Source organism: Hippopotamus amphibius, chromosome 8 (assembly GCF_030028045.1).
Source record: "Hippopotamus amphibius kiboko isolate mHipAmp2 chromosome 8, mHipAmp2.hap2, whole genome shotgun sequence".
Taxonomy (NCBI): Eukaryota; Metazoa; Chordata; class Mammalia; order Artiodactyla; family Hippopotamidae; genus Hippopotamus; species Hippopotamus amphibius.
The window spans coordinates 52,177,540-52,190,414 of NC_080193.1; the positions used below are offsets into that span (position 1 = coordinate 52,177,540).

At 34.9% G+C, this 12,875-nt stretch overlaps 1 non-coding gene across 1 annotated transcript; it reads right to left on the minus strand.

The window, feature by feature from the left end:
- Nucleotides 1–9,410: 9,410 nt before the first annotated feature.
- LOC130859791 (U6 spliceosomal RNA) lies at nucleotides 9,411–9,517 on the minus strand. The gene has a single exon (XR_009055332.1). It is a non-coding gene; the product is annotated as a U6 spliceosomal RNA (small nuclear RNA).
- Between the last annotated feature and the right edge of the window lie 3,358 nt (nucleotides 9,518–12,875).

Below are 12,875 nucleotides of genomic sequence, written 5' to 3' on the forward strand. Positions count from 1 at the left end.
TAAGGACTAACTACTACCATCTTATTATTTGCCATCTGTTTGTTCTGTATCTCCATTGTTTCTTTTTCCCTGTGTCAAGCTCTATCTCTTCCTATTTTATGTTTCATGAATCTATTCTAGAGTTTTGCTTTGTAGTTACAATGAGGCTTACATAAAACATCTTGTAAATAAAATGGTCTATTTTATACTGATAGCAACTTCTCTTCATTCACCTATAAAGACTCCACCCTTTACTCATTCCTTTCCATACCTTTGATGTCACAATTTACCTCTTTTTATATTGTGTATTTATTAACAAATTATAGTACCCATAGTTATTTCTAATACTCCTTTCCTTTAATCTTTATACTATAGCTAAGTGGTTAGCACACCATTCTAATATAGAGTTACAGTTTTCTAATCCTATTTTCACCTACACCAGTGTTATATGCCTTTGTATATTCTCATGTTGCCAAAAAATCTCTTTTCATTTCAGCTTGAAGAACTTCTTTCAGTATTTCTTGTGAAGCAGGTCTACTGGTGGCAAACTCCCTCAGTTTTGGTTTTTTTGTTTTTTGTTGGTTTGTTTTTGGGCTGGGAAAATCTTTATTTCTCCTTTATAACCAAAGGATAACTTTGCTGAAATAATTCTTGAGTGGCAAATTTTATGTTTCAGCACTTTGACTGTATCATTCTACTCTCTACTATCCTGTAGAGTTTCAGCTGAGATTTCTACGGATAGCCAAATAGGGGTTCCTTTGTAGGTTACCTTCTTTTTCCCTCTGGCTACTTTTGAGTCTTTATTTATTATTGATTTTAACAATTTCACTATAATATGTCTCAGAAATCTTTTTGTATTGAAATAATCAAATGTTCTATTAACTTCTTGGAATTTAAATTCAAGTCTTTCCCCAGGATTGGCAAGTTCTCACTATTATTTCTTTAAATATACTTTCTGCACCCCCTTCTCCCTCCCTTTTTCTTTTGGTATATCAATTATCCTTATATTTGCTTTTCTGATCAAATCCAACAGATCTTGTAGGGTTTCTTTGCTTTTAAAAAGTCTTAGCTCTCTTTCCTCTTTTAATTGAATTACTTCTATATTCCTATCCTACAAGTCATTTCTCCTTTCTTCCACCTGGTCTGCCCTATTACCGGTGCCCTGTATTGCATTCTTCATCTTATTCACTGAATTCTTCAGGTCCAGAATTTCTGTTGGGTTATCTTTTTTTTAAATTTCAGTCTCTTTGGTAAAGAACTCCTTCTGTTCATTAACTGTGATTGCTGGGCAGTCACCCACCACTTTTGCTGTCCACCTCCTCCATAAGAAAGGTCACTGCTTTCCTCTTCCTCTGCTAGAGGAGTCTCTGCTGCTGCCACCAAAAGCCCAGCCATTTGCAGTGTCACTCTGGTGGAGGGGGGCACCTTGGCAAGTTCCTCCCTCTGCTCTACATTCAAACTCATCTCTATCCCTCTCCAGTGGCATGCTGGACTCTCCCCCTCAGGCAGGCTGGACTTCCACAAATTCTCTCTCACCCATGGGTATCTGCCTAGTTGTACACTCTTTCAGGTTTCCTTTTCCCTAATCATGGCAAGTGGGGTGGGGCAGCCTTGCTGACTCCCTTGAATCCTCAGCTCTTTCTAAGGTTCCACTCATTTTTTTCATATGCACAGGTGGGGCTAGAAACCTGCTGAGTGCCTTGGTGTAATCTGCCTGAGGCACTTTTGTTTAGTCATGGATATCTAATTAGTCTCTTTTAAAAAGGAGAAAAGAGGGGTAACTCATGCCTCCATGATGCTGATGTCACTCCTAGAGATTCACTCTTTGTTGCGTGTAGCAGTGGGTCATTATTATCATTGCTCTATAGTATTTATTTTATAAATATACAAAAATTATTTATACATTCAACCGTTAATGGTTGAATTTTCAAACAGTAGAATAAACATTGTTAAACATTTTAGGGTGTCCTGTGTTTGTATTTCTATTGAGTGAATACCTAGAAGTGGAAGTAATGCATCATAGGATATGCATATGTTCAGCTTTAGTAGAGACTGTAAACATTTTTCCAAAGTAATTGTAACAATTTACACTTAATTTGCCAGCAATGAAAGAGAGTTCAGCTGCTCTACTCCCTTGCTAAGATTTGGTAATGTCCATCTTTGTTTTGGCTATTCCAGTGAAGTGTAGTGGCGCTATATTGTCATTTTAATTTGCATTTCTTGATGATTAATGAGGCTAAACATGTTTCAAATGTTTACTGGCCATTTGGCTATCCTTTTTGATTAAGTGTCTAAGTCATTTGCCTATTTTTATCTTGGGTTAACTGTTTCTTAATGATTTTTAGTTCTTTATAAATTCTGGATATGAGTCTTTTTATATAAATTACCAACATATTCAATGTTGTGTGGCTTGAGTTTTCATTCTCTTGATGTCTTTTGAGGAACAGGAATTCCTAATTTTAATGTAGTCTAAGTTAATGTTTTATGATTGGTATATTCTGTATCCTACTTAAGAAAACTTTGTCTACCTGAGCTAATAAAGATATCTTCTGATTTTTTCTAAAAGCCTTTGTTTACCTTTTGCATATATAAGTCTATAATCCACTTAAAATTGATTTGTGTAAGGTGACAATAAAGGTTAATTATTCCCACTTGGATATCCAAATAACCAAATAGCACTGTTTATTAAAAAGAGCATTATTTCTACAGTAAACCACAGTGTCACCTCTGCCAAGCATGATGTAGTTCTGCAGATGTGTGACTCTTTTCTACTCTATTGGGCTTTTTATCTATTCTTATGCAAACTTCAATCTGTCTTTTTTTAAAATCTGTCTTAATTTTAATAGCTTTATAGTTGTCCTGACACCTGATAGTATAAGTCCTCCAGCTTCTTTCTTTTTATCATCTCCTTGACTGTTTTTGACCTCTTGCATTCTTATATAAATTTTAAAATCAGCTTGTCAATTTCTACACACACCTACTGAGATTTTAATTAGAATTGTTTTTAATCTGAAGATTAATTTAGGAAAAATTTATATCCTAACAGTTTTAATTCTTCCAATACATGAAGATGGGGAAACACAACTTCTCTATTTATTAAGGCTTTTGAAATTTCTTTTGGCATAGTTTTATAGTTTTCAGTGTAGAGATCTTGGTCATCTATCTTCAGATACATTCCCAGACTTGAAGAGTTCTATGCTAATACAAATTTTCTCTCTTTTACTTTAATTTCATTTGCAACTTTTTTGTTGCTGGTATATAAAAATATAATTGAGTTCATACATTGACACTGGATCCAATAACCTGGGTAATAAACTTATTAATTCTAGTTTATCTCTAGATGTTTTTTAAGGTTTTCTATGAACACAATCACATTTTCTGTAAATAATGAGTTTTATTTTGTCTTTTTCTAAGCCTTATGACTTTTGTTTCTTTTTATTGCCTTATTGCATTGATTAAGACCTTCATTTTTATTTTAATAGAAGCAGTGTTAGTAGAATCCATACAGTGCTCCTCATCTCAGGAAGAAAGTTTTCAGTAATTGACCATTAAATTGACTTCTCTTTTTGGCTTGCTAGCAGTCTTTACCATAAATCAATATTGTGTTTTATCAAAAGTTTTTTTCTTAGTTATTAAGATCGTCATTTTATTTATCTCCATTTTCTGTGAATGCATTGAATTATATTGACTATTAATGGTAAACTATTACTAGCATTCCTGGAATAAATCTCATTTAATTGTGATGCATTATCCACTTCATATATTACTGAATTGCATTCTCTAATATATTATTTAGAATTTTTACATATATGTTCATGCTACATATTGTGCTGTAATTTTTCCTTTCTTATAATTTTCATAATAACTTGGTTGTCAAAGTTATGCTGACCCCTAGAAATACTGGAAAAGGTAGCTTCTTTGTCTATTTTCTGGAAGAGTATATATAAAATTGAAGTTACTACTTTCTTTACTATTTGCTAGAATTCACCAAAGAAACCATCTGGGCCAGGAGTATACTTTGTGGAGAGGTTTAAAATAAAAAATTTGATTTCTTTATAGATATATGATATTCTAGTTATTCTTTCTTTTTGTGCCAGTTTCAATACGTTATATTCTTCAAGGAATTTATTTCATTTAAATTGGCATAAGGTTATTTATAATGTCTTATTTTTAAATGTCTATAGGATCTATACTAATGTCTCTTTATTCATTAGTGGTATTAGTAATTTGCTTCTCTCTTTTTACATCAGTCTTGCCAGAGTTTTATCAATTTGATTAATCTTTTTCAAGCAACAGACTTTTGGTTTTGTTGATTTTCTTTATTGTATTTTGTTTTTTTCTATTTCTCTAATTTCTGCTTTTATTTTTATTGTTTCTTTCCTTCCACTTTCTTTGTACTAATTAATTGTATGTGGCATTTTATTTTGAGATAGAAAGTTGAATCATTGATGTATAGCACTCTGTTTTCTTTCTAGTATATATATGTTTAAGGATGTAAATTTTCCTCTAGGAACTGCATGAATTCTCTCAGTTTCTGTTAATCTGAAGATATATTTGAAGGATATTTTTGATGATTATAGAATTATAGGTTGGCGATTATTTTCATGATCTATTTTCCACATTTTGATATGCCATATTTTCATGGTTCAAAATATTTCCTAATTTCCATTGTGTTTCCTTCTTTGATTCATGAATTGCTTAGAATTTTAGTGCTCAATTTAAAAAGCAGTTGGTGTTCTTCTAATTAGCTTTTGTTATGGGTTTTGAGAGTAATTCCACTATGCTTAGAGAGTGCTCTGAACGATTTCAATCCTTTAAAATATATTTCAGGTTGCTTTATGACATAGCATATGGTAAATTCTAGTAAATGTTACATGTGCACTTGAGAAACACTGTGTATTCTGTCATTGAATGCAGTGTTCTATATTAGATTTTTAGAATATCTCCAGTTTTTTGCTATTATAAGTAATGATACAATATACATCTTACTGTGCATATAACTTTTGTTCTTGTTGAATTATTTCCTTCAGGTAATTCTCAGGAGTGGCATTATTAGGTCAAAGGGTTAGGAATATCTGTATGGCTCTTCCTATTTATACAATGTTGCTTACTAAAAGTATTGTATGTAATTACAATGTCAGTTATGATGCATGAATTCACAAAATTCCCCTGCAGTGCTGGATGTTGTAATTGTTTTGTTAATAAAGTGGATACTAAATTGTAACTCAAAGTTGCAGTAATTTTCATATCTTCGATGACTAGACATAATACTTTTCTAGGTGTTTACTTACTATTTCAATTTCCTCTCATATAAATTGCCTATTCATCTGTTTTACAACCTCCTGGGATCTTGATACTTTTAGAATAAATTTGAATGGGTAATTTATAATGTCAGCAATTCACCCATGGCTCATATTTGGTGCAAATGTTTTCCCAGTTTATTATCTGTTTAATTTTAGCTTTGCTGTTTTTCACCATACACTTATGTTAAATTTATGTAGATTTGAATCTATTCCTTTGTTTGTGACTACTCTTCTCACTTCAAAACTGTAAGTGTTTGATTTTCTCCTAGCTGCATATTTCTTTTTGTTGTTGTTCTCTTAACATTTTTGTTAATATATGGTATAGAGCAGCACTGTCTAACAGAAATGTAATGTAAGCCACATATATGATTTAAAATGTTCTATTAGCTACACTCAGAAAGTAAAAACACGCAAGTATAATTAATTTTAATCATATAATTTATTTAACCCAGTATCCAAACATAGGCAGATTTTGCTTCACATGGCTCCAACATGCATTAATTTCAGTTACCACCATTTAATTTAATAAAACTAGTCCTTCAATAACATGATTCAAATCTCAGTTATTCTGTTATAATAACTGAGTAATTGCATAAAGTACAAACTTCACTGCTAGACTTTCAGTCCATGAATGACTACATAAACAACAGGTGGGCATGATTATCAGTGACCAGTCAAAGCATTTCTTTCAAAGTCTATTGGTGAGTGATCGCTACACATCTATTATACAGTTCATGCATAGACAGTGAAGTGGGTAATTGTGCTCAGTGTTAAACCCATGTGACACTTTCTATAAATGGATAATCTAGAGGGAACTGGCCAATGAGGTGCGAGATCAGCAAAGAAATTTTTAAAAGATATTGGAAGTGAAAGCAGGTGTGATTACAAGATGAACAACTGGGTGGATGTTGACACTTCTCTTGTTCAAGAGACTCTAGATGAATAGCCTCAGAAGCTTAGTGAAAGGAGCCCATGCTCTGCAACAAGAGAATATACCACAGGGCTTCCCTGGTGGCACAGAGGTTAAGAATTCGCCTGCCAAGGCAGGGGACATGGATTTGAGCCCTGGTCTGGAAAGATCCCACATGCTGCAGAACAACTAAGCCCATGCACCACAACTACTGAGCCTGTGCTCCAGAGCCCACAGACCACAACTATTGAGCCCATGTACCACAACTACTGAAGTCTGCATGGCTAGAGCCTGTGTTCCACTGCAATAAGAAGCCCGCACACTGCAATGAAGAGTAGCCCTTGCTCTCTGCAAGTACGGAAAGCCAAAGCTCAGCAACAAAGACCCAATGCAGCCAATAAATAAATAAATAAATAAATAAATAAATAAATAAATAAATAAATAAAACACTAAAAAAGAGAGAAGCCACCACAATTGAGCCCACGTACCATAACAAAGAGCAGCCCCCACTCACGGCAACTAGAGAAAGCCCATGTACAGCAATGAAGACCCAATGCAGCCAATTAATTAAGTAATTAATTTTAAAAAAACAGTGAAGGTAAATTTATCAACAGAAATGAGGAATGTTGTTGTGACAAAAAGGATACAGATAACTCAGAAGAAGTGACATCAGCAGTAAAACTTCACATTAAAGAAACTTTCAGAGATATTCCATGACATTTGGAAAGCAATGGATAAAATGCTGAGAACTGATCTCAGAAAGGAATATAATAATTCACCAAGGCTCATAAAAGATGCTCATTCCATATTATAGGTTATGCAACAGGAAGGTGGCAGGCCCTGTTCAACCTACTCTTGATATATTTATTATGAAGAAAAAAAACTTTAATTCTCAAAGTTCCTAATATTTTAAATTAGTGGGTACAAAATAAATTAATTTTACTACTTTTTAAATTTTTGCTTACATTTATAACTGATAGAAAGAAATTTTATTGTTTGGACAAAAAATTTTAAAGGTCACATATAGCATTGTGGTTGGAAAAGATGCTTGATATAATTTCAATTTTCTTAAATTTTCCAATGCTTGATTTATGGCCCAAGATGTGATCTATCCTGGAGAACATTCCACATGCACTTGAGAAGAAAGTGTATTCTGCCGCTTTCAGATGGAACGTTCTATAAATATCAATTAAGTTCAACTGGTCTAATGTGTCATCTAAGACCTCTGTTTCTTTATTGATTTTCTGTCTGGATGATCTGTCCATTGGTGTAAGTGAGGTGTCAAAATCCTCTACTATTATTGTGTTACTGTCGATTTCCACTTTTATGTTTGTTAGCATTTTCCTTCTATATTGAGGTGCTCCTATATTGGGTGCATAGATATTTACAATTGTTATGTCTCCTTCTTGGTTTGATCCCTTGATCATTATGTAGTGTCCTCCCTTGTCCCTTGTAACAGTGTTTATTTAAAGTCTATTTTGTCCCGATCAAATTACCAATGGCATTTTTCACAGAACTAGAGCAAGAAATCTTATGATTTGTATGGAAACGCAAAAGACCCCGAACAGCCAAAGCAATCTTGAGAAGGAAAAATGGAGCTGGTGGAATCAGGCTTCCTGACTTCAAACTATACTACCAGGCCATAGTGATCAAGACAGTATGGTACTGGCACAAAAATAGAAAGGAAGACCAGTGGAATAGAATAGAGAAATCAGAAGTAAGCCCAAACACATATGGGCACCTTATCTTTGACAAAGGAGGCACGAATATACAATGGAAAAAAGACAGCCTCTTCAATAAGTGGTGCTGGGAAAATTGGACAGCAACATGTCAAAGAATGAAATTAGAACACTTCCTAACACCATACACAAAAATAAACTCAAAATGGATGAAAGATCTACATGTAAGGCCAGACACTATAAAACTCCTCGAGGAAAACATAGGCAGAACACTCTTTGACATACATCAAAGCAACATCCTTTTTGACCCACCTCCTAGAATCATGGAAATAAAATCAAGAATAAACAAGCGGGACCTAATGAAACTTAAAAGCTTTTGCACAGCAAAAGAAACCATAAACAAGACTAGAAGGCAACCCTCAGAATGGGAAAAAATAGTTGCCTATGAAACAGTGTTTATTTTAAAGTCTATTTTGTCTGATATGGGTATTGCTACTCCAGCTCTCTTTTGATTTCCATTTGCATGGAATACCTTTTTCCATCCCCTCACTTTCAGTCTGTATGTGTCCCTAGGTCTGAAGTGGGTCTCTTGTAGACAGCATATATTCAGGTCTTGTTGTTGTATCCATTCAGCCAGTCTATGTCTTCTGATTGGAGCATTTAATCCATTTACATTTAAGGTAATTATCAATATGTATATTCTTATTGCTATTTTCTTAATTGTTTTGGATTTGTTTTTATAGGTCTTCTTTCTTTCCTTCTTTTGTTCTCTTTTCTTGTGATTTGATGACTCTCTTTAGTATTGTGTCTTAATTGCTTTTTCTTTTTTGTGTATTTTTCTATTGTAGTTTTTGGTTTGCAGTTCCCATGAGGTTTTTTGTTTTTTGTTTTTGTTTTTCCCATGAGGTTTTGATATATCAGTCTATATACATACAAGATTGTTTTAAGTTGGTCTCTTAATTTTAAATGTGTCTCCCATTTCCTGCATTTGTATTCTCCTCACAGTTGCTGGTTTTGATATCATATTTGTACATGGTTGCTTTCCTACTTTTACAGTATGTTTGCCTTTATCAGTGAGCATTCCCATTTGTGATTTTCTTGTTTCTACTTGCGGCCTCTTTTTTTTCTTTTCCAGCCTAGAGAAATTCCTTTAGCACTTGTTGTAAGGCTGGTTTTGGTGGTGCTGAATTCTCTTAGCTTTTGCTTTTTCTGTGAAGCTTTTGATTTCTCTGTCAGATCTGAATGAGAGCTTTTCTGGGTATGCTTGGTCGTAGGTTTTTTCTCTTTCATAACTTTAAATATATTGTGTCACTCCCTTCTGGCCTGCAGAGTTTCTGCTGAGAAATCAGCTGATAACTTTATGGGAGTTCCTGTGTATGTTATTTGTTTCATTTCCTTTGTTGCTTTTAATGCTTTCTCTTTGTATTTAATTTCTGTCAATTTGATTAATATGTGTCTTGGCATGTCCATCCTTGAGTTTATCCTGTATGGAATTCTCAGCGCTTCCTGGACTGGAGTGAGTGTTTCCTTTCTCATGCTTAAAATATGGAATGCTTTATGAATTTGCATGTCATCCTTGCTCAGGGACCATGCTAATCTTCTCTGTGTCATTCCAATTTTAGTATATGTGCTGCCGAAGCGAGCACTAGAGGTCACATAATAATCATGATTTCCCCTCATTGATTATTGAAATCATTTGTGTAGTTTTGAATCACGAAGTCACTGTTATGGTTCTGCACCATCATGCAAAGTGAGGAATGCCTATATTATCATTTCAACATATAATCAATGTAGAACCTTGGGATTTATTACACTCTTGGTTTTCATACTAAGTCTTCAAACTAAGATGTGTATTTTACACTTACAGAACTGCTCAGTTTAGATCAGTCACATTCCAAGTGCTCAATAGCCACATAAACTAGTGACTACAGCATTTGACAGCAAAAATCTAGAATGTCCTTTCTTTTTAAACCAGAGTTGAAAAGTGTTGGTGTTGGTAGGAATATGAATTACTGACTAGGTAGAAAACTGAAAGTTTTCTATCCAAACAAATCAATGCTTCAGGTGGGGAACAATGCAGAAATACACTTTCTCCTTTGGTGGTAACAACAATACTGATGTTACTTCAGCTCCCTCTAGAGAAAATAAGGCTTGAATTATTCTCAGAAACTTTCTGAAATCAGTCTTGTTGGAACAATAAGGGTAAAGAAGAAAAAATGAGTCTTCCAGGGAAAATACTGGCTCCTTCATGCCCCATGTGAGCTGAAATAGCTTCTCATCTTAGCTCTGGGTGATTTGTAAGAGCTTTTGGGTTAACACATTATCTCTGAAATATCACCTATCACCCTCTGAACAGCAGGCAATCTGCTTGGGGTTTTGAAAATACTTTTGCAAGTTAGTGGAGTCAGCAAACTATTTATTTGATTTCCTCCTCAGCCTCACATTCTGGGAATTCCCAGTGGCCTAATAGGAATGGCAGCAACACCTGCTTGGTTGTCAGTTTACAGGCATCTTTCTCCCTAACACTCTCCAAATCACTACCCTGACTATTGTCCTAATATCTCTAGATTTTTCTTGGGTGAACAAGATTATAACATCGATTCCTCTTTCTTATCCCAGCTCTACCTAAAAGTTGGCCCATAAATATTTGTAAACAGTTAACATCTGAAGTTAGATGAGGGGTGTGTGTGTGTGTGTGTGTGTGTGTGTGTACATGCACTCAGGCTACTACACTTTCTAACAAATGCCTCATTCATTAGGAAAAGAATATAGTGAAGGGGATTCCTAGGCGGAGCAGTGGTTAAGAATCCGCCTGCCAATGCAGGGGACATGGGTTCGATCCCTGCTCCAGGAAGATCCCACATGTCACGGAACAACTAAGCCCGTGTGCCACAACTATTGAGCCTGCACTTTAGAGCCCATGAGCCACAACTATTGAGCCCATGTGTTGCAACTACTGAAGCCCACACACCTAGAGCCCGTGCTCCACAACAAGAGAATCCATAGCAATGAGGAGCCCGTGCACCACAACGAAGAGTAGACCCCCACTCACCGCAACCAAAGAAAGCCCACGCACAGCAAAAAAGACCCAACACAGCCAATAAAATAAATAAATTAATTAGTTTAAAAAAAGTATATAGTGAAGTGGTTAAAAGCACAATCTTTGAAGGCAGACCAAAGTGAGCTCACACTTCAATGCTATCACTTCCTAGCTATGTAATCTTAACATGTTACTTAATATTTTTGTGTCTCAGTTTCCTCAACTATAAAATGGGAATAATAGTACCACCATTTTCACACAGTTATTATAGGAATTAAATGAGATCAGGCATGGAAAGTGTTAGTCAATGGTTGTCACATTCTAAATGCTAAAATAATAACCAATTTTCATTGTTGGTGTTATATCATTATTTTACTGTTATTGTTATTACCACTGTTACTTTTGCTTTAAAGGAGTAAAATAAAACAAAAACACATAAAAAAAGAAAAAGAATCCAACTTCACAAGTTTCATTAAGGAGTAAAAATTTCCTTGGACAAAGGGCACCTTGGCAAAAGACCATATACCCCAACAGTCTGCAAAACTTCTCAAAAATCCTCTTCACCATCATATCTACTGATAATCCCTCCTTTAGGGCAAATCCCTCTGCCTCTCCTCAAACTTCCAGCCTGTACCTGCATCTTCTTCACTCCTCTGCTTGCCTCACTTTGACCCCAGCCTATCACTTCTTTTTATGTTCATTTCACTTATTCTTTGGCTCATTGATACATTCATATGGTATAAAATTGGAAAAGGCACAAAAAGGTAACAATAATATATCTTTCTCCCATCTCTATTCCCTACAATCCAGATCTCCAGAAGCAACCACCATAACCAAGGATATTCTATTCATAGACAGCAAATACACACACACACACACACACACACACACACACACAGACATACACACATGCAGCTTCTTTTTTAAGCCACTTCACTTTGCCTTCTCAATTCATAAAGCTTGTAGATAAGTACCCTACTAATACCTTGAAAGTTACCTCATCCTCTGTAACAGCTGCATTGTTTTCCATTGGATGGATGAATGGTAATTTATCTAATCCCCTATAGAAAAATATTCAAATTACTTCAATATTTTATTATCATAACTAATACTGCAGTAATTAATTATATATATGATCATACTCATCTGTAAGATAGATTCCTAGAAATTTAAACACTGGATCAAAGGGTAAGTACATTTAAAATTTTTGCAGATTTGGACAAATTACCCTCCATGAAGGTTTTGCTAATTTATACTCCTGTTAGTAATGTAAGAGAATATCAGTTTTCCCACACACCTAACCCACCTATGTTGGTTTAAATTTTATCACCTTTTCCATGCTTTCTCTTAGGCAGACTAATCTCAGCTTATTCATTACTACATCTCCAGCCACATATCCTGATGAGAAAATGTTTTTGTTTCTTCTACGTTTTCCTCCAGTGGTATCTTTGCAACCTACCTGTGGCATCCAAGCTATCTTCTATCCATAACGTTGAACCCTTAACCCTCCTTTTTCTCTTCTATGCTTTTGAGGATCTCCTCCACATTACCCCAGAGACTGTATTATCTGGGTCAGTCTGCTTAGTGCTGAGAAACCTCTAAACAGCTTGAGAGCAAATGGCTTGGGTAAGGGTGGGATTCCCATCCCCCACCCAGACTCTGAAGCACCTATCAGGAGAGGTAGATGTTCTTCACCAAACCCACTTCCTTGGCAATTTAGCCAAATACCCTTGACTAAATCATGGCATATGTCCATATGGGACTACCATATATCCCTGAAAAATGAACAAACAACTGCATGTATCAACATGGATGGGTCTCAGAGATATATGCCAAGCATAAAAGAAGATGCATGCAACCTAATACCATGTCTATTAAGTTCTAAAATGAGCAAACCAAATAAATGATGCAGTGTTTATTAATGTATCCATGCATGGTAAAACTATGCAAAGAGAATGATAAGT